The following is a 22,039-nucleotide window of genomic DNA, read 5'->3' as shown; positions in this document are numbered from 1 at the left end:
CAAATTGGTGTTTCCTTTTCTTTCTCTTTGTCCTTACCCTTTTCTTTGCTTGAGCTACCTTTGAAGAAGGGTTTCTTTTTATGAAATCTCTTCTTAGCTCTCATAAATTTTTTGAATTTTCTTCCAAGCATAGCCATTCCTTCTTCATCAAATTCATCATCATCATCAGATTCTTCCGATTCAGTTTCTTGTTTTGGAATGGTAGACTTTAGGGCAATGGTCTTTCTTTTCTTGACCTCATCTTCTGAATTTTGCCTCATGGTCAACTCATGGGTCATAAGTGATCCTAGAAGTTCCTCCAATTGCAGTGTATTGAGGTCCTTTGCTTTCTGAATTGCGGTTACCTTGGCCTCCCAACCTCTTGGTAGAGACCTGAGAATTTTTCGCACCAATTCAGAGTTAGTATAAGACTTTCCTAGACTCTTTAGCCTATTTATGATTTCCGTGAAACGAGTAAACATTTCAGTTATGGACTCAGTGGATTCCATTTTAAACAACTCATACTTATGTACTAATATGTTTATTTTTGACTCCTTAACTTGATTAGTTCCTTCATGTGTGACCTTAAGTTTATCCCAAATTTCTTTTGCGGAGATGCATGTAGATATTCTATTGAATTCACTTACATCTAGTGAACAGTAAAGTACATTTATTGTTTTAGCATTTAATTGTGCTAGTCTTCTATCATTCTCATTCCAATCCATTTCTGGTTTGGGAATGATAGTGCCCTCTATACTAATTGTGGGTGTGTGAGGTCCTCTAGTTATAATATACCACAATTCATAGTCTAGAGCTTGAATGAATATCCTCATCCGAGCTTTCCAGTATGTGTAATTAGTGCCATTAAATAGAGGAGGTCTATTTGTGGATTGCCCCTCACTCATAGAACATCCCACTTGGGTTGTCATGATCTTTGTCTCTTGATTGTGAGATCAACAAATACTATATGAGCACCTTGCTCTGATACCACTTGTTGTCTAAGGTGACAAGCCAAGAGGGGGGGGTGAATTGGTTTCTCTTAATTTTTACTATCTTACTTTAGTCAATTGATGAGTGAGTGAAATTAGAACAATGCACAATACAAACACACAAGAAGTATAGTGGTTCGGTGCTCTCCTAAGCACCTACGTCCACTCCCCAAGCGACCCCTTGGAAATTCATTATAATCCCGCGGATTACAGTTGGATTGTTTTTCGGGCTCACAATCCAAAAACCTTTATACTTTGGTTTTCCGAGATCACCAAGAACCTATGTTGGTTTTACGGGCTCACCAACGAACCTTCACAATTGGTTTTACGGGTTCACCAATAAACCTACACCGTTGGTTTTACGGGCTCACCAACAAACCTTTACAAGATGATTAAAAAGAAAGAAGAATGTTGAAACTCCTAGATGAGCAAATATAACATTTATAAGCTACAAAGAAGAGTTTAGAGAATAGTTATCGCTTGATGAAACTTCTCTCTTCTTTGTCAGGAATGCTTCACTCTTCAAGGGTGGATGGAGCTCTTAATATCTCTTGGAATCTGCTCAACCACTTCCTTTTGACTCTTGAATGAAGCACTTGGATGAAGAAGATTAGGGCACTTGTCTTTCTTGTGTAAGCTTTGATATTTTGCAAAAGGATGTTTACTCTGATGAATAGTGTCACTTTAAATAGTTTCCTTCATCCATTGGACAAGCCCCAATGGTTAGAATTCAAAAACTAACCGTTACTCACTGTTGGGAGGTCTGAAAGTACTTCTGCAGAACTAGCCGTTATGCTTCTGCCCGTGCTTGGGTCGACTCAACTTTTACTGGGGTCGACCCAACTTTCACTTGGGTCGACTCAAGCAACATTGGGGTCGACCCTCTCAGAAACCACAGAACCTTATATTCAGCCTTCCTTCACTTGGGTCGACTCAACACTTTTTGGGTCGACTCAAGGTTCAGTTGGGTCGACTCAACTTCCACTTGGGTCGACCCTCTCAGGGTTTCCAGAGAACCTATTTTTGAATGTCATTGTCTTTGGGTCGACTCATGTTAACTTGGGGTCGACTCAAGTTTGGGTCGACTCAAGTTTCATTTGGGTCGACCCTCTCAGGGTTTCCAAAGAACTATTTTCTTGAGGCTTGAGGATTGAGTCGACTCATCCTTTGCTTGGGTACTGTTCATCCGTGCCATTTTTGTAGAAGTGTGCCAGATGGTTTCTTGATGTGCCGGGGTCGACTCAATCAATCTTGGGGTCGACTCAATCAATCTTGGGGTCGACTCAATCCACACTTTGCTGCAACTTAAGGTTAGATTCATCCATATAATCAATGAAGTAAACTTTAAACAATTTTGAATATATGTCATGGTAGTGCTACATACTCCAAACAATGAAAATTACTATTGTCCACTTAAGAGTATGTTTCACTTGAAACTTTGCCGAATTAGAATTTAGAATTCACTATTCCTTTCCTATCGCAAATTTTATTTCATTAATAATCATTGAAATACATCTTAATCTCATTATACTAATGTATCGAGAGTGACGGACTTATTAATGATGTATCGAATTAACTTGTAACATACTCTTAATCATTGTATTAATCATCAAAATACCACTATCATCCTCACTCTCAAATCAGGTGGTAGCGACGTAGAATATGCTTGGTCCGCTGATGTGCTTTGGGTTTTCTTGCTTGAGCTATGGCCCCAGTATTGTCACAAAATATAGGCACTGGACCATCAATGGAGGGTGTCACTCCAAGCTCGATGATGAACTTCCGCAACCATACAGCTTCCTTGGCAGCATCAGATGCTGCGATATATTCTGCTTCACATATAGAATCTGCCACTGTATGCTGCTTGGAACTCTTCCAGCAGATGGCCCCACCCTTAAGAGTGAAGATATATCCTGACACGCTCTTGCTATCATCTTGATCTGACTGAAAACTTGAATCAGTATATCCCTCAAGTTTTAAGTCAGAATCACCATAGACAAGCCACTGATCTTTAGTATTTCTCAAATACTTAAGGATGATTTTTACAACCTTCCAGTGGTTGCTACCTGGATCAGACTGGTATCTGCTCACTACTCCTAGTGAGTATGCCACGTCTGGTCTAGTACATGTCATGGCATACATTATAGATCCCACTGCCGAAGCATATGAAATTCTATCCATACTCTCTCTTTCTTGAGGGGTTGTCGGACAATCCCTTTTAGAGAAGTTAATTCCATGGCCCATCGGAAAATAGCCTTTCTTGGAATTAATCATACTGAACCTCTTCAGTATAGTATCAATGTATGTGGATTGGGATAATCCAAGCAATCTTCTATATCTATCTCTATAGATCTTCATCCCTAGGATGTAAGATGCTTCTCCCAAATCCTTCATGGCAAATTGAGATGATAGCCAAATCTTTATTCCTTGTAATGCAGGAATGTCATTCCCGATTAAAAGAATGTCATCCACATACAAAATAAGGAATATAATAACTAAACCATTTGTCCATTTATAAATACAAGGTTCCTCTTCATTCTTAATGAAGCCATATGTTTTGATTATCTTATTAAAACGTATATTTCAACTCCGTGAAGCTTGCTTTAATCCATAAATGGATTTTTGAAGCTTGCACACTTTAGACTCATCTGCAGATGTAAAACCTTCAGGTTGTATCATATACACTTCCTCTTCTAAATCTTCATTTAGAAATGCGGTCTTTACATCCATTTGCCAGATTTCATAGTCTAAATGTGCTGCTATCGCAAGCACAATCCGAATGGACTTGAGCATTGCCACAGGAGAAAACGTCTCATCATAGTCAATACCATAACGTTGACGATAACCCTTGGCAACCAGACGAACTTTATAGGTCTCTACCTTTCCGTCTGCACCCCGTTTCCTTTTGAATATCCACTTACACCCTATAGATTTAATTCCTTCGGGTGGGTCAACTAATGTCCAATCATCATTGACCTTCATGGATTCCATTTCGGATTGCATGGCTCCATGCCATTTATCAGAGTCATACCTCTGCATTGCATCCATATATGTGATCGAATCCTCATCGTTTTCATCAAGTTTGATAGGATCCCCATCCCGAACCAAGAAACCGTAGTATCTGTTCGGCTGACGTGGTACTTTACCCGATCGCCTTAATGGTGTTAGAACCCGCCCATGCCGTAGAAAAATTTTTAAAAATTCAGATGAAGCTGAAGAGGCATGTGCGGGATCAACCGTTCATCGCATGAACGTTGTTCAAAAATCGTTCGTAGTTAGATAAGGATTAAAAACTTTTGAAACATTAGAAATATCAGATCTTCACCTTTGTGTGAATAGATGATCACCGCAAACTGATGATCGTGGTTTTGGAAGAAGGTTCGCTCGAAGCCGCACAAGCGTCCGGCCTCTACGGGTATCCATACGAAGCAGAGGACCAATCCAAATGGTTCAATCTCCCCGGGATGCTAGCTCCCTTGCAGAGATTGGTTTTGATGGCTGATCTCCTCCTTTTAATCAACACTTGATTGTGCTTGGGAGGAGGAACAAGAAGGATGAAGATTGAAAAAGAATCAAAGCACCTTTGAACCCCTTTTCTTTCCCTTGCGTTGGATGAAGCAAAGGAGGAGGGAGGAGGCCGCCAAGCTTCTTTTTCTTCCTCTTCAATGCCCTAAGGTGCCGCCAAGTCTCCTTTTAAAGCATGAAGGGCTCCTACAAATTTGGAGCCCTTGATCCCTTTCCAAGAGGGGCGCCGGCCCCTCTCTTCATGCCGCACCAAGAAGTAAAAGGAGGAGGGGCGTGAGCCCCTCCTCTTGTGTTGCCCTAGTCCTCCTCTAAGGAGGATTAGGAGGGCCCTATTTGGTTTAGTCATAATCTCATTAGGCTTTAACCAAATCATGAACCATTTGGGTCTAATCTAGGTAAGTCCTAATCCAATTAGAACTCAAATCAATTTTGACTCAATTGAACTCTTCAATCCTAATCCAATTAGGAGTCTTGTTAATTCATTAGATTAATAATTAATTAGGACTTACGAAATCCTAATCCAATTAGGACTTATTTAATTTTAGTCCTAATCCAATTAGGACTCTAATTTGAATCCGAAGTCCTAATCCAATTAGGACTTCTAGGAATCCTATTCTAAGTAGGAATCCAAATTGAATTCAAAATCCTAATCTAATTAGGATTGTAGGAATCCTACTCCAAGTAGGACTTCCAGTCCTAGTCCAAGTAGAACTCCCAGTCCTAATCCAATTAGGACTCTAGAAATCTTACTTCAAGTAGGATTTGTATTTTAAGTCCAATTAATTAATTCCCAAAGTTCCTTCTTCAACTGATTATCAATCGAATTGATTACTCGTGATTCATAATCACATTTCAACCATCGGATCGGTCAATACCTCTAGTGTGCGTGACCCCATAGGTTCTATTCTGACTGGTAGTGAGATATATTGTGATCTCTATCACAATGTCATTGAAAACTCCTTTCAATAGGTTGGAACAGTTTCAACTCAACTCATCAGGGTTTATCGATCATCGGGATATTTCCTATGAGTCTCACCATCCACCAGTGACACCTAGCAGCATGTAGTGGCTACCCAGCAGAATGGAATGATAAACCTCTAGGTGCAGTTGTCGTGTGATACAGTCCTACTATCGTGGATCCCTACAAGACGGAGGTCATGGACAACTCGTCAAACCCCATCGTCTGTCATATGTCAAGATTTATTCGATTTAGGCTCGAGAGTGGAAAACTCTTTTTCCACTGTTCAATCTGCCTCGGCCGAGGTCTTACGAACTCAGTCTTATAAATCACATAGGATCTCTCCTTATCTACCAGGTCGATAGATTCCATATAGGTGCATACCCTACTCCTACAGTGAACCTACTGCAGCCAATCTACACTGCATGGACCCATATGGCTAGAGACCATGTATATGTGCAATCAAACTACAATAACCTCACTGTGAGTAGCCGAAGCATCGCAAGTCAAAGGATCAGGCACACTACTGCAACATCAAGCAAGTCACTGACGAGTGGATAGACATCCAAGTGACTTCTTGTCTTGGTCACGCTCAGTACCCTTGTTCTTAACAAACACCTGCACTATTACTTCAGTGTCACCACACCGTGGACTCGAGTCTTGTCCATCCATAAGGAAAGCAATGTGTGCAATGATCGGATCGATCACCGTCCTCGTGATGATCCATTGATCAGGAGCATTCAGAATTTAATCACCAATGATGCATGGCTCAAATTTTTAACTCTTAAGAATATGCATCATCATCTTATTAATTCTTGGACGATTCATAGACACATAAACAATATGAATGAAAAAGATACCTTTTATTTATTCAATAATAAATAGTCAAGTACAAAATTATGTCCTAGAATTAACAATGTGTCAGCCAGATTGGCTTCTAGGGCATACATCTAACAATCTCCCACTTGCACTAAAGCCAATCAGCCATCAACCTAAGCCCCATCTTCTCAAGATGCGATTCAGTTTTCTGCTGACTTATCTGCTTAGTGAATGGGTCCACCACATTTCCTATGGAGTCTACTCTTTGATCCTCTACTTATTTCTTTTCGAGGTAGTCGCTTATTAGGTTAAACCGCCGCTCTATGTGCTTCGATTTCTGGTGAGACCTTTGGCTCCTCAGCTAGTGCTATGGTGCCTTTGTTATCGCAGTAGAGTGTTAAGGTATCTGATGACATTACACCTAACTCTGCAATGAACTTTTTAAACCAAAAGATTTCCACTGCACCCTTAGAGACGGCTTAACATTCAGCTTCTAAGGTAGAATCTACAATGATCGGTTGTTTGGAACTCTTCCAATTTACTGAACCACCATTGCACATATTTTGATGTAGACTTTCTATCATCAATATGTGTGCATCCTTCTACCTTCGACTGTTATCTTCTCCCAAAGACCAAGAACACGTCCTTAGTTCTTCTCAAGTACTTAAGACTGTTCTTCATAGCTATCCTGCGCTTCTTGCCTGGATTTGACTGATATATGCTTGTGACACTCACAGCATGTACTATATCAAGTCACGTACATTGCATGGTATACATGAGGCTCCCTATAGCCGAAGCATAAGGGGATCTTGCTCATTTGCTGAATCTCTTCAGATGTGTTGGGACACATCTTGTTGGAGAGATTTATCACATGCCTAAGGGGTAATGATCTCCTTTTTAGAGGTTTTCATGCCGAACCTCTTCAGCACTCCCTCTATATTCATATTCTGTGACAGGACAAGCATCCTCTTAGATCTATCTCTATAGACCTTAATTCAAAATATAGGATGCTTTCCCAAGGTCTTTCATAGAGAATTTCTTACACAATCAAACCTTGACCTAAGTTAGTATGAGAATATCATTCCTAATTTGAAAGATATCATCCATGTACAATACGAAGAATGCAATAGCCCTCCCACTAACTTTCTTATAAACACATGGTTCCTTTTCGTTATTGATGAAATCAAACGATTTGATTAATATCATTGAAACGAGTGTTCCAACTCCGAGATACTTGCTTTTGTCCATAGATAGACCTTTGCAGCTTATAGACCTTGTGACCACCATCACAGTATCATGATATGCTGCAACAGCAAGCAATATTCGAATGGATTTCAGCAATGCTACTGGGTGAAAAGTATCCTTATAATCAGTACTTTCGTACTGACTATAACCTTTCGCCACTAGCCTTGCCTTATAGGTCTCTACCTAACCATCCGAACTTAATTTTCTCTTGTAGATCCATTTATACCCAATAGGTACTATACCTTCTGGTGGATCTACTAAGGTCCAGACTTGGTTGGAATGCATGGAGTTCATCTCTGACTTCATCGCTTCCAGCCATCTCTCGGAATCGATGTCTAACATCGCCTCGTTGTAGGTATTGAGATCCTTACCTTGATCCCTATCTCCCATGAGGAACACTTCCTCTATATGCTCTGTAAGCATACCTAAGTACCTTTCAGGCGGACGGAAGATCCTACTAGATTTTCGAGGTGGAGGAGGTACTACGTGTACTGGCTTAATATAAATAGGTTCTATAGGCACAATGGCTCGTTGCTATTTAGAGACTTTCTCTTCAAGCTCAATTTTCCTTCCACTGTCTCTGTCAAGGATAAACTATTTCCATGAAGATAGCATCTAGGCTCATAAACACTTTGTGATCCTTTGGGACGAAAAATCGTATCCTAATGACTCTTTAGGATATCCTATAAAATGAGCATTAATTGTCCTATCCTCTAGCTTGTCTGCCTGTAGTCGCTTGACGTGGGCCGGACATCCCCAAATCTTTGAGATGACCAAGACTTGGTTTCTTACCATGTCATATCTCATATGGTGTGGTAGGAACGGATTTTAGAGGGAACTCTATTCAATAAGTAAATAGCTGAAAATAGGGCATCTATCTAAAGAAAATAAGGGTAAATCAGTGAAGCTCATCATGGATCGGACCATATCTAATAGAGTCTGATTTCTCCTCTCTGACACCCCGTTGAGTTGAGGTGTACCCGGAGGAGTCCATTGTGAGACTATGCCATTTTTCTTGAGATAGTCCCGGAATTTCCACTAAGGTATTCTCCTCCTCGATCTGATCGAAGAGCCTTAAGGGGTTTTCCAGTTTGTTTTTCTACTTCATTTCTGAACTCTTTGAACCTTTCAAAAGTTTCAGATTTGTATATCATACACATATCCATACCATAAGTAATCATCGGTAAATGAAGTAAAAAATTACAATCCCTAGCCTGCACATCGAATGGGCCACACACATTAGTGTGTACTAGGGTAACTATTTCAGTGGATCTCCCTGTGTCCTATAAAGGATAATTTGGCTATCTTTCCTTGAAGGCAGAATTTACAAATCGAATATGACTCGAAAGTCAATGAGCCAAAAAGCTCATGTTTCTCTAATTTGTTTATTCTGTCTTCTCCTATATGGCCAAGCCTGAGGTGCCACAAATACTTTAGATTTATCTCATTTTTAGATCTATTTGATCCTATGGTATTCACTGTTTGCTCAAATACATTCACAGATACATCCATGTATGTGATAGAGACTGTCAATCATAAAACCACGTTGAACCAATTTATTTCTCAAATAAATGGAACAGTGGTCTTATAAAAATCTATCTGTGCTAAACAAGATACATAAATCAAATTTCTGTTAGCAACAGGTAACAATCCCTAAGTATCCTGAGCATATCTGACATACCTTCTTAAGGTCTGTCACCCTTCATGTTCTTTATGCTTTCCATGTATGTAGGACAGTTCCTCTTCCAATGGCCATCCATGATGCAATGGAAACACCTTTCCTTGCAATTGGCCTTTTTCTTGGAACTTCCTCACTTGGCGTTTTCTTAGTCTTCTGCTTCTTCGCAGGCTTCTTATTCTTCCAAATAGACTCTCTCTTGGAAGTAGAAACCAACTCGACAGCGAGAACGATGCCCCTTGAACTCTTCAAGGTCCCTAAGGTAGTTACCAATTTATTTAACAATTCTGTTTTGGTGCATACAATCTTGTTCATATGGTAATTTACTATAAACTGTTCATATGAAGCTAGAAGGGATTGTGGGATCAAATCTGTTTGCAATTTCTTGTGCATGGTCATGCCGAGCTTCTCAAGCTTCTCTAAGTCCTTTATCATGGACAGACTGCCCATCGCGCATCTTGGCTTTGAAGAGCCTCTTGGACATTCAAACCAAGCTGTGTGACTCTGATCACCATACAACTCTTACAGGTGATTTAATGTGTCCTTGGCAATTGTTGCCCAAGGGGACAACCCAAGAGGGGGGGTGAATTGGGTTTTTCTAAATGTTTGGTGTTTTAAAAGTTTTCTTAGTTAAGTGCGGTGGATGCTTTCTTAAATTATTTGAATGAATTAAACTAGAGCAAATATGAAAGATAATGCAAGAATAAGTATAAGAATGAGCACAACACAAACACAACGATATATAGTGGTTCGGTGCACCCCAAGGCACCTACGTCCACTCCTCAAGCGTTTTCTTGGGAATTTTACTATAACCCCTCGGATTACAGTAGGATTGTTTTCCGGGCTCACTGTTCGTCCGATTCCTGTCTACCTAAAAATATGCTAGATAGATCGTTGTTAGAACCGACGAACAAAAGTTAAATTTAATTTCTACTCTTACCTTCTCTACTCGAAGAATAGTGGTCGTAAGAGGTCGATCCACAGGGAGGCGGTTGGAGTTGCATAAAAATTAAAACGTTCACTCGGATTCAAAATCGATTTTTGAATAACAAGAGAAAAACATTACGTCGAGGATGCTGAATATTTTCTAATTGAAAATAAACAAAGTAAAGAAAGAAAACTTGCAATTGAATTCTAATGCAAAGTAAGGGTCGATTCCTGAAGACATAATATAAATGAAAACTGCAGATCGAATAGCAAAGAAAAATTTCAGAGTTACCTTAAAACTAAGAATTCCAAAATGCATAAAATAAATTGCAGAAATTAAACTGAAACTTAAAACATAGACTGCATAAAAGATAAATGTATGGATTGCATGAAAGGGCAATTACAAAAATAAAATGAAGATTGGAAGTCTAATGTTTCCTCCTTTTACAAAATAAAACATAAAAATCAAGAAAGAAAAACAAGAAAACTCCCCTTTCTTCTCTCCCCTAATTTTTTATTCTTTCTTTTCAACCCGAAACAGAGCATGGCTCTGTTTCTTTTTCTTTCTCTCTTCTCTCACAAACAGAGCCTTCCCTTCTCCTCTTTTAAACCCGCCGGCCACCACCCCCTCCTCTGTTCTTTGGCCCCCCACCCGAGCAAACCTTTCTCTCCTCCCGTTCTCCTCTCTTATAGATCCCATCAGCAAGCAATCGAGAGGGAGGATGCGTGATTGCTGGGGATCCGGAAGCTTGGGCGCTAGGATTTGGGGGAGAATCACAGGCGGAAGGGACGCTGAGGACGCATCCAATCCGGAAGGCTGGCCGCAGGATCTCTTGGAGAAGCTGGGAGCGTGGATGAACGGCTGGACTGCATTCGAACGGGCGCCTAGACTTGGAGGCGATCGTCCAGGTTGCTTGGATCACGGATGCGGACGGCTGATCCGTGGTTTCCTTCTTTGGACGTCCCGGCTGGGACGTTCATGGCACGGAAGAGCTGGGACGGATGCCACGGCTGTGAGGAGGACGTGGCCATGCTTCTTCGGGTCATGCTGGTTTGATCGCGGAAGGAAGGAGACGCGGGCTGAGGCGGAGGAGATGGATGCGGAAGAGGCTGTCTTTCGGGCTGAGATGGCTGCGAGGCGCTGGGATCACGGGCGTTGTGATGCGGACGAAGCAGGGACTCGGCTGCAGCTTGGATCACGGCTGTGAATTGGCTGCTGGGAGGAATCGCGGAGGAGATGGATCCGTGGATCTGGTGGATGGGAGACGCGGGGAATGGGCGTCAATTCGTGCTAGATCACGGGCTGGAGGAGGCGCGGGCTGTGGCGGAGGAGTTGTGGCATTGATCACGGAAGAGCTGGGAGCGCGAGATTGATCACAGAATGGAGGAGATGCGCGTGGGCAGATGGGATGGCTGGGAGTTGTGCGATCTTTGGCCCTCCTGATATGGGAGCTGGGAGACACCAAGTTCAGTCATATAGATAAAAAAAATAAATAGTGTGATGTGAAATTTGGTTTGTAAACGGACGGACTCAGTTCGTCAAGGATCATTTGTTCTGACTGGAGGTCTATTGCAAGTCTTTCATGGGTCACCCAGCACCTCATAGTTATGATATGGCCAAATTAGATTTGCCCAAAATTATTTCCCAAAAGCACAAAGGAAATGGACCTGATTCGGATCCGAACCCGACTCGGACCCGACCCGATCTTCAACCGGGTCGGATCTAGGAAGGGATCCTTCTTTAGTCAAATTTGTACTCAATGTGTATTTTATCTCTAATTTTTGAAAATCTGTGCCAAACCCAAATATAATATTAATCCAGTGAATTTATCATTATCGGTTAGCAATAATCTAATTTAGGTGACATATAGGTCGCACTTTTGTGCTCTCATCACACCCCCCAACTAGCTTATTGCAAGTCTCTAGCAATTTAATGCGAAAATGATAAAATAAGAGTGCAAAAGTGTAATTTATTATATAAATATACTAAGATAAATACTCATTTTCGTAGAGCATTACGATTGCACTTAGCACGTGCAACGAGCCGTTAAACTCCTAGGTTACCCTAGTGGACGAGTGTTGTCTCGTGAGGATTTGCAGTGAAGTTACCCACAAACTTCATCAGTTAGGGATTTCCAATTTTTAACTCGAACTTTGAACAAGTATTACTGTATGAACTTAGAATTGCAAGGACAATAAAGACTTATTTCTATCATATTTAAGCAGACTCTAACTCAAGTTCCATTACTCCCCATCTATCTGCTAACAAGTCAAGAATATAGTGAGGTGCAAGATAGTATCATATAAATGAGTGGCTTTCACTTACTTCCAACATGATCACTTCAATTTTCAAGACTTTCTAGAGTTAAATGGTAATGAACACCCCAGATTTATTTATTTATTTATTTATTTATTTTATTTTATTTTTATTTTTTTTTGAATGAAAAGAAGAATGACTTGTGCAATATCTAGCCTTATTAAGCTTTCTAGCTAACCCATGTAGCGAGTGTTAGGCCAATGACTCCCGATCCAGATGGCTCAGGGCACTAGGTGTAGAGACACCCTAACAGGCTTAATAACTCAAGTTAACTAGGCTTCAAGGCCAAATTAGTCACTCCGAGTTTAATCTCAATCATACTCACCTTTTTACGCGAACACTCGCTGCTTGCCAGGCAAGAGGCCCGGATACTCAATGAGAAGACTTAAAATAAACTCATTATTTTTATTTTATTTTATCTTTCTTTCTTTTTTTCTTTTTTTTTCTTTTTTTTTTTGATTAGGATGTTCATCACACATATAACTTTAAATTATCCCGAAGATTAAAAGTATTCATATTAGTTGTAAGTATAAATACCTCACTATTCATATGCTTACGTGTTGGTGCTAAATCATCTTGTAACATGTTAGCAGAAGATAGGTGGGATGAAAACTCAAGCTAGAACTGCTATCATATTCCTTAACTCAAAGCTATTGTCAAAGCAATTCCTAGTTTGTACAGCCAAAAAGATTAGAGTTTGAGTTAAAAATTTGAACTCCTTTTTTTTTAATTTTAATTTTTTTTTTTGGCATAAAAAATCAAAAATATTCTCACCCCATACCTAAATCTAACATTGTCCTCAATGTTAAAGAAAATTTAAGGCAGTAATAGGACAGAGGAGAAGTTACCTGATATGGATGGGTAAAGTGACAATTGGAGCCAAAAACCCCCAAACCTGCATGTTAGCAAATATTTTTTTTATTTAATTATTTTGTTTTATTTATTGTTTTAATTTTTTAATTTTAATATTTACATATTGGGTTGCCTCCCAAGAGCGCTAAGTTTTATGTCTTCAGCCGGACAAAATGTAAATCCTCCTTTTTTTCAACCATTATCTAAGAATGGTTTTGGAAGAGTCCGATAAAGAACAGTCGGCTGATGACGATCTATGCTCATAAGGGGAACAGAACTAAGGGGCGCATGCTTGACCCCTTCCTCGGAATGGGCAAGGTAAGCTTCTAAAGGGTCCTTATTATAAGTTTGTAAGAAAGTCTCCTGAACCAGACTTTCAATCATGTCAACTTCATTAATTTCTTTGTCGTCTGGTGGTTGTTTACTTATGTTGAAGACATTAAGCTCGACTTTCATGTTGCCAAAAGATAACTTCAGCATCCCATTTTGACAGTTGATCACAGCATTTGCTGTGGCTAAGAAAGGTCTACCTAAAATTATAGGTGTGTGACTGTCTGGATGTATTGCAGGTTCAGTCTCAAGGATAACGAAGTCCACAGGATAGTAAAACTCGTTTACTTTCACTATTACATCCTCTACAATTTCCTTGGGATACTTCACTGTTCTATCTGCTAAGGAAAGGGTAATATTTGTAGGCTTTAATTCCTCCAAACCTAACTTTTGGTACACATAGTAGGGAAGTAGATTTACACTGGCTCCTAAATCTAATAGGGCTCTCTGGATGATCGTCTCTCCTATTTTTATTTCAATGGTGGGGCAACCAGGATCTTTGAATTTCGGGGCAATCTGTTGTTGAATGAGAGATGAGGCTTGTGCAGCCATAATAGCTTGCCTAGGAATGCTGGTTTTTCTTTTGACCGTGGTGAGGTCTTTCAAAAATTTTGTATAGGAGGGAATTTGTCTTATGGCATCGAGAAAAGGTATATTTATCCGAACAGTTTTAAAGACTTCCATGATTTCATCAAAGTTAGATTGTTTCTTGGAGTCCTGAAGTCTACTGGGAAAGGGAACCTTAGGTTTGTATGTTTCTATGGGTTCTTTCTTTTTGTCTGATTTATCCTGTTCTTGACCCTTCTTCTGAATAGGGTTCTTATCGGATTCAGTTTTATTTTCTTTTTCATGTTCAGAAACTTGGACTTTATTGTCCACTTGCTTACCAAACCTTAAAGTGGTAATTGCCTGGACTTCATAGGTCGGATTTTCATTAGAATTGATTTGATACTGACCTATCTGACCTTGATTTTGCTGTCTACTAGGGTTAGGCACTGGTTGACTAGGTAATTCTCCTTTCTTCCTATCCCCTAGAGAGTTTGCTATTTGGCTTAGACTAACCTCAAGTTTTGCAATTGCTTGAGAATGGAATTGGTTAGTCTGGGCTTGGGCTGTATTGGTCTGTTGTTGTTGCTCGATAAAATCTTATTGTTGTTTCATCATATTGGCCATCATGGTTTCTAATGGTGAAGGTTGCTGTGGGATAGGGGCATTATAAGGAGGTACAGATGGAACCAAAGATTGGTTCATTTGTGATGGTCCTATCCTGGGGTAGTTGTTCTGAAAACCTGGTGAACCACCTTGATGCTGAATAAGTTCGTTTTGCTTGTATGAAAAATTTGGGTGGAACCTATTATCAGGATGGTAAACTGGGTTGAACGAGTTGGGAGTGGGCTTCTTAAAGGCACTATATGAATTTAGAGCATTTGCTTGCTCGGCCTTTATGGTGGGCAGATTAGGGCAGCACTCCACTAGATGCTCCGGGACTGTTACACAAGACACACAAACTATATGATTCGTGATCCACTTTCATGACGGGATTTGACTCTTTGTATGAACTCGAACTAGTGGAAATAGTGAAAGCATCAAACTTTTTACTTAAGTTGTTCATTCCAGTCACCAGATTGGACATGACATTTTTGAGTTCTGGATCTGTTTTTATTTCATAATTACCTAGTTTTCTAGATCCGAACTCATCTCTATTTACTTCCTCACCATAGCTACTCCAATTTTGGGCGTTCTCGGCTAAGTCAACAAGAAATTCATAGGCTTGATCTGAGGTTTGGTTCATGAACCTACCCTTGTGCATGGACTCGATCATGTTTCTATGTGCCGGAGGTAGTCCTTTATAAAAGAAGTGGACCAGATCAGCCTTATCAAGCCCATGGTGTGGGCATTTGACCAACAGATCATGAAATCTTTCCCATAGTTGGGAAAATTCCTCTTCAGATTTTCTTCTGAAAGTTCTTATGGCATCCTTAATTTTTTCTGTTTTAATCATGGGGTAAAATTTTGCCATGAACTTCCTTGATAGTTGTTCCCATGTTGTGATGAAATTTGGGGCCAGAGAATATAGCCATGCCGCGGCTCGATCCTCTAAGGTCATTGGGAACAATCTCAATTTTACACTTTCTTCATCTAAATTTTGATTTTTGAAAGTTTGACAAATTGTCATGAATTTATTTAGATGAATGTAGGGTTGTTCACTTTCAAACCCATGGAATTTGGGTAACATGTTTATTGTTGCAGCTCGAATTTCAAATTGGGCTGCGTTATTTATTGGCAACACTATACATGTAGGTGGACTAGCGGATGCAGGAGCGAATAATTCATTCAGGGTTCTAATATGATCACCCATTGTAGAGATTGGTGGTTGATCAATAATTCGTCGGATGTGATGATAATTTTTCCAACCTCTGGGTTAAATGGTGTTAACTTACCCCTTAATGATCTTCTACCATGCATACATTATCCACAACTTAATTAGACTCGACTCCTAAACGAAATCCTAAAAGAAGAGAAGGGCTAGACACAGATGACCACAACCAACATCACACAACAATTTGATCCTATTAGTCTTAGAATTAAGTGAGGTTTAGTAGCTTCTTAAATCTAGTTGCACAGAGATATATCAGGTTAAAAAAATTCCTGACATTCTCTCTAGATTAGACAGCTCCTAATCTCCTTTTCAGATTAAGCTTGAGCTTACCAGTTAAGCGATCCAGTAACCAGTGACCAGGAAAGTCCCGGGGTGTGTGGTGGTGCCAGAAGGGATACACCGATACCACAATATCCGTAACAGTTCTCACTGTTATAAAACTTTCCTAGATATCACCAATTACTAAATCCTCACTGGAGTGGCTTTCAGCCGCTTCTTTCCAAGAGCCTAATTGAGCTCGAAAATCCTAAGGCCAATGTCTAATTAATTTTAATTTAATTTGGCTTAGGATATGTATGCAAGGTGGTGATTTTTGGGCTAAGGACAGGTAATGACTTCCCGACCTTATCTTTTTAATGGGTTTTGCCCTTAAATTATTTTATGCAAATGCTTAATACTAAATGCAGCAATTAATCAATGATTTTTTTAAAGTTTATGCAATGTCATTAGGTTGTATTGATTAAATGAGCAAGCAAAAATTTTTTTATTTTTATTTTTATTTTTTTAATTTTTTTTTAATTTTTATATAGCAATAACTTGAATGTAAACTAAACACAATCCTTATGCGTCAGTCAATCTCCGAATGCCCGTTGAATAAGCTCTGGAGATTACTCCGTGAGGAGCCCCAATAAAGGTATGATAACCTTGGGAGATTGCACCCTATCAATTACTAGCAAAAATAATAATTATTTTTTTTAATTATTTTTTTTTGATTTAATTAATTTTTTTAACTTTTCTTTTTTTTTTTTTTAAGTTTCCAATTTCGAATTTCAAAACTGAAATTTTGAATTTAATTTTTGAATTTTTGAATTTTGAAAATTTTTTCAATTTTTTTAATTATCTTTTTTTTTGAATTTTAATTTTTTTACTTTTTTTTAAAAAAACTTTAAATTTCGAATTTCAAATTTCAGAATTTAATAACTACAAAATTATTAACTAAAAATAATCAAAATAAAAAAATTAATAAAAATAAAAACTTACTACCGGAGTGCGTTCACTCCGGGCATCCAAAATTCGATTTGATCTTCGTGATCGTTCTTGCTTCTCGATTTGCCTCTCCGGCAACGGCGCCAAAATTCTGTTCGTCCGATTCCTGTCTACCTAAAAATATGCTAGACAGATCATTGTTAGAACCGACGAACAAAAGTTAAATTTAATTTCTACTCTTACCTTCTCTACTCGAAGAATAGTGATCGTAAGAGGTCGATCCACAGGGAGGCGGTTGGAGTTGCATAAAAATTAAAACGTTCACTCGGATTCAAAATCGATTTTTGAATAACAAGAGAAAAATATTACGTCGAGGATGTTGAATATTTTCTAATTGAAAATAAACAAAGTAAAGAAAGAAAACTTGCAATTGAATTCTAGTGCAAAGTAAGGGTCGATTCCTGAAGACATAATATAAATGAAAACTGCAGATCGAATAGCAAAGAAAAATTTCAGAGTTACCTTAAAACTAAGAATTCCAAAATGCATAAAATAAATTGTAGAAATTAAACTGAAACTTAAAACATAGATTGCATAAAAGATAAATGTATGGATTGCATGAAAGGGCAATTACAAAAATAAAATGAAGATTGGAAGTCTAATGTTTCATCCTTTTACAAAATAAAACATAAAAACCAAGAAAGAAAAACAAGAAAACTCCCCTTTCTTCTTTCCCCTAATTTTTTATTCTTTCTTTTCAACCCGAAATAGAGCATGGCTCTGTTTCTTTTTCTTTCTTTCTTCTCTCACAAACAGAGCCTTCCCTTCTCCTCTTTTAAACCCGCCGGCCACCACCCCCTCCTCTGTTCTTTGGCCCCCCACCCGAGCACACCTTTCTCTCCTCCCATTCTCCTCTCTTATAGATCCCATCAGCAAGCAATCGAGAGGGAGGATGCGTGATTGCTGGAGATCCGGAAGCTTGGGCGCTGGGATTTGGGGGAGAATCACGGGCGAAAGGGACGCTGAGGACGCATCCAATCCGGAAGGCTGGCCGCAGGATCTCTTGGAGAAGCTGGGAGCGTGGATGAACGGCTGGACTGCATTCGAACGGGCGCCTAGACTTGGAGGCGATCGTCCAGGTTGCTTGGATCACGGATGCGGACGGCTGATCCGTGGTTTCCTTCTTTGGACGTCCCGGCTGGGATGTTCATGGCACGGAAGAGCTGGGACGGATGCCACGGCTGTGAGGAGGACGTGGCCATGCTTCTTCGGGTCATGCTGGTTCGATCGCGGAAGGAAGGAGACGCGGGCTGAGGCGGAGGAGATGGATGCGGAAGAGGCTGTCTTTCGGGCTGAGATGGCTGCGAGGCGCTGGGATCACGGGCGTTGTGATGCGGACGAAGCAGGGACTCGGCTGCAGCTTGGATCACGGCTGTGAATTGGCTGCTGGGAGGAATCGCGGAGGAGATGGATCCGTGGATCTGGTGGATGGGAGACGCAGGGAATGGGCATCAATTCGTGCTAGATCACGGGCTGGAGGAGGCGCGGGCTGAGGCGGAGGAGTTGTGGCATTGATCATGGAAGAGCTGGGAGCGTGAGATTGATCACGGAATGGAGGAGATGCGCGTGGGCAGATGGGATAGCTGGGAGTTGTGCGATCTTTGGCCCTCCTGATATGGGAGCTGGGAGACACCAAGTTCAGTCATATAGATAAAAAAAAATAAATAGTGTTTTGTGAAATTTGGTTTGTAAACGGACGGACTCAGTTCGTCACGGATCATTTGTTCTGACTGGAGGTCTATTGCAAGTCTTTCATGGGTCACCCAGCACCTCATAGTTATGATATGGCCAAATTAGATTTGCCCAAAATTATTTCCCAAAAGCACAAAGGAAATGGACCTGATTCGGATCCGAACCCGACTCGGACCCGACCCGATCTTCAACCGGGTCGGATCTAGGAAGGGATCCTTCTTTAGTCAAATTTGTACTCAATGTGTATTTTATCTCTAATTTATGAAAATCTATGCCAAACCCAAATATAATATTAATCCAGTGAATTTATCATTATCGGTTAGCAATAATACTAATTTAGGTGACATATAGGTCGCACTTTTGTGCTCTCATCACTCACAATCCAAAACCTTTACAATTGGTTTTCCGGGATCACCAAACCTAACTATTGGTTTTACGGGCTCACCAACAACCTACGTTGGTTTTACGGGCTCACCAACAACCTACGTTGGTTTTACGGGCTTACCAACAACCTACGTTGGTTTTACGGGCTTACCAACAACCTACAATGTTAGTTTTATGGGCTTACCAACAAACCTTACAACAAGAATAAAGAACAAGAAACTAAAGCTCCTAAATGAGCAAATAAAACAATTATGAGCTACAAAGAAGAGTTTAGAATATAGTTATCTCTTTAATAAGGCTCTTCTCTTATTTGTCAAGATTGCTTCACTCTTCAAGGATTGGTGGAGCTTTTAATGTCTCTTGGAATCTGCTCAACCACTTTCTTTTGGCTCTTTGAATGAAGCAATTGAATGAAGCTTGCCTTGCTAGGGTTTTCTCTTGAATACACTTGATGTCTTTTCAAAAGCTTGCTTCCTCTGATGAATACTCTCTCTTAAATACTTCTCCAACCTCCAAATAGTCCTTCCTGACCGTTGGATTGAAGAAACTAGCTGTTTATAGCTGTTGGGAGTCCAAAAAGCACTTCTGCACAACTAGCCGTTATGCTTCTGCCCGTGCTTGGGTCGACCCAAACTTTCCTGGGGTCGACCCAAACCACTGTTCATCAGACTTGGGTCAGCTCAAGCTTTTCTTGGATCGGCCCTCTCAGAAAATACAGAACCTTGTATTTCAGCCTTCCTTCACTTGGGTCGACTCGACTCTTTTTGGGTCGACTCAAGGTTGGGTCGACTCAAGGTTGGGTCGACTCAAGTTCCATTGGGGTCGACCCTCTCAGGGATTCCAGAGAATGATAGAAGACTTCGCTGCATTCCAGAGAAGGTGGGGTATACTGATTCAGACTTCGCTGGTTGTAAACTTGATAGAAAAAGCACCAGCGGGTCTTGTCAATTTTTAGGAGAAAACTTAATTTCATGGTTTAGCAAGAAACAAAACTCGGTTGCACTATCTACGGCTGAAGCCGAATATATTGCTGCCGAGAGTTGTTGTGCTCAAATTTTATGGATCAAGCAACAACTTGAAGATTATGGCATTAAATAAGATAAGATTTCCATAAATTGTGATAATACAAGTGCCATAAATCTAACTAAAAATCCAATTCAACACTCAAGAACTAAACATATTGAGATAAGACATCACTTCATAAGAGATCATGTGTTAAATGGTGATGTAGTTCTTGAATTTGTTTGCACTGATGATCAACTTGCTGATATCTTCACTAAACCCTTATGTGAAGATCGATTTTGTATTCTTAGAAGAGGGTTAGGAGTGATTGATCCATTCTTATGATACTCCCCTCTAATTGATTGATTTTGATGATTAGCTTATGTTAGACATAGGATTTCTTATCTATGGTCATCAAATTAGTTCTTAAATCTTAGATATGTCCATAGCTCTCTCTTTTGGCACGGTAATAACAAGTTTGTTGGTTATGTGCCAGAGTTCGAGTCGACTCGAATAGATTTTAGAGTCGGTTTGTGGGCGAGTCGACTCGCGCATATTTAGGAGTCGACTCGAGTTCGAGTCGACTCGCGACTTATCGGAGTCGACTCGAGGTCGGAAATCCGATTTTTAACCCTAATCGAAACATTTATTCCTTACTTCTATTTCGGCCGCCACTGTTCCAAAACCCTAGAGTCGTCTCCGACCTCGTCTCTGACCCGTTCTAGGTCCTCTCCCTTGAGTTTTTTTCCATTTCTCTTGTCCATCCCTCGGTTTGTAGGTCAAAATGCCTAGGAAAGTCGTTGTCCCGAGCCGAAAGAGACTTCTCTCCGCGAGCGGCGCCGAGCGACGGTCCAAGGCACAGAACGAAACCGTGAGGCCACCACCTCCGGTTCCTTCCCTGCCTAGGCCGGTTCCCTCGCGTCCGTGCACCGGGAGGGCAGTCTCTACCGGAAGGAAAGTCAACTTCGACTTCCTCTCCCGGAAAGGGTTCACCCTAGGGCATCATCTTAGGGCTCAAGGGTTAGAGTTGTTCTGTTCTTTAGACCTCCCTACCTACCCAGGATTAGTTAGGAAATTTTATGGGACTGTAGCCCGAGGTAGTGGTGGTATCCAAGGAACCGTAGCAGGTGTCCCTGTTTTTATTTCGGAGGACTTCATTGCTCGAATCCTCCATCTCTCCCGAGAGGGGATTTTTCCTACTCATCCCCATGATAGGACTAAGGCCCTTACGGCCGTCTTAGGGAGCCCACCTCAATCCCCAATAGAGGAGGTGTTTGTAAATCAGCTTTCAGCTGAAATGCGGCTCCTCCTAAGTATCATTTCTAGGACTCTCTTTCCCAAATCAGGTAGGTTTGACTTCATCTCCGAGAGAGACCTAGCATTGATGTTCCACATTCTCCAAGACACTCCCATCAACTTCCCAAAACTCATCTACAAATACATCTGTGAACCCCTAGATAAACCTAGATTGAGTCTCCCTTATGGCATGCTATTCACACTCTTCTTTAGGGAGTTAGAGGTCCCTATTCCTGAGGGTGAACCCTCTCGTTCACTTAGAAATACTGATCACATGGGTGAGGGGACTCTCCACAGAATAGGGTTCCATAAAGTCGACAATATCTGGGTTAGGAAAACTTCTTCATCCACTCCATCCGACCCAACCACTCATCACTCACCTAGTCCTGATCATGACCAG

The sequence above is a fragment of the Phoenix dactylifera genome, chromosome 6, assembly GCF_051530095.1.
Source record: "Phoenix dactylifera cultivar Ajwa chromosome 6, Ajwa_hap1_PhDact_Kaust_v1.1, whole genome shotgun sequence".
Classification (NCBI taxonomy): Eukaryota; Viridiplantae; Streptophyta; class Magnoliopsida; order Arecales; family Arecaceae; genus Phoenix; species Phoenix dactylifera.
Note: the sequence above shows the minus strand (reverse complement) of the source record.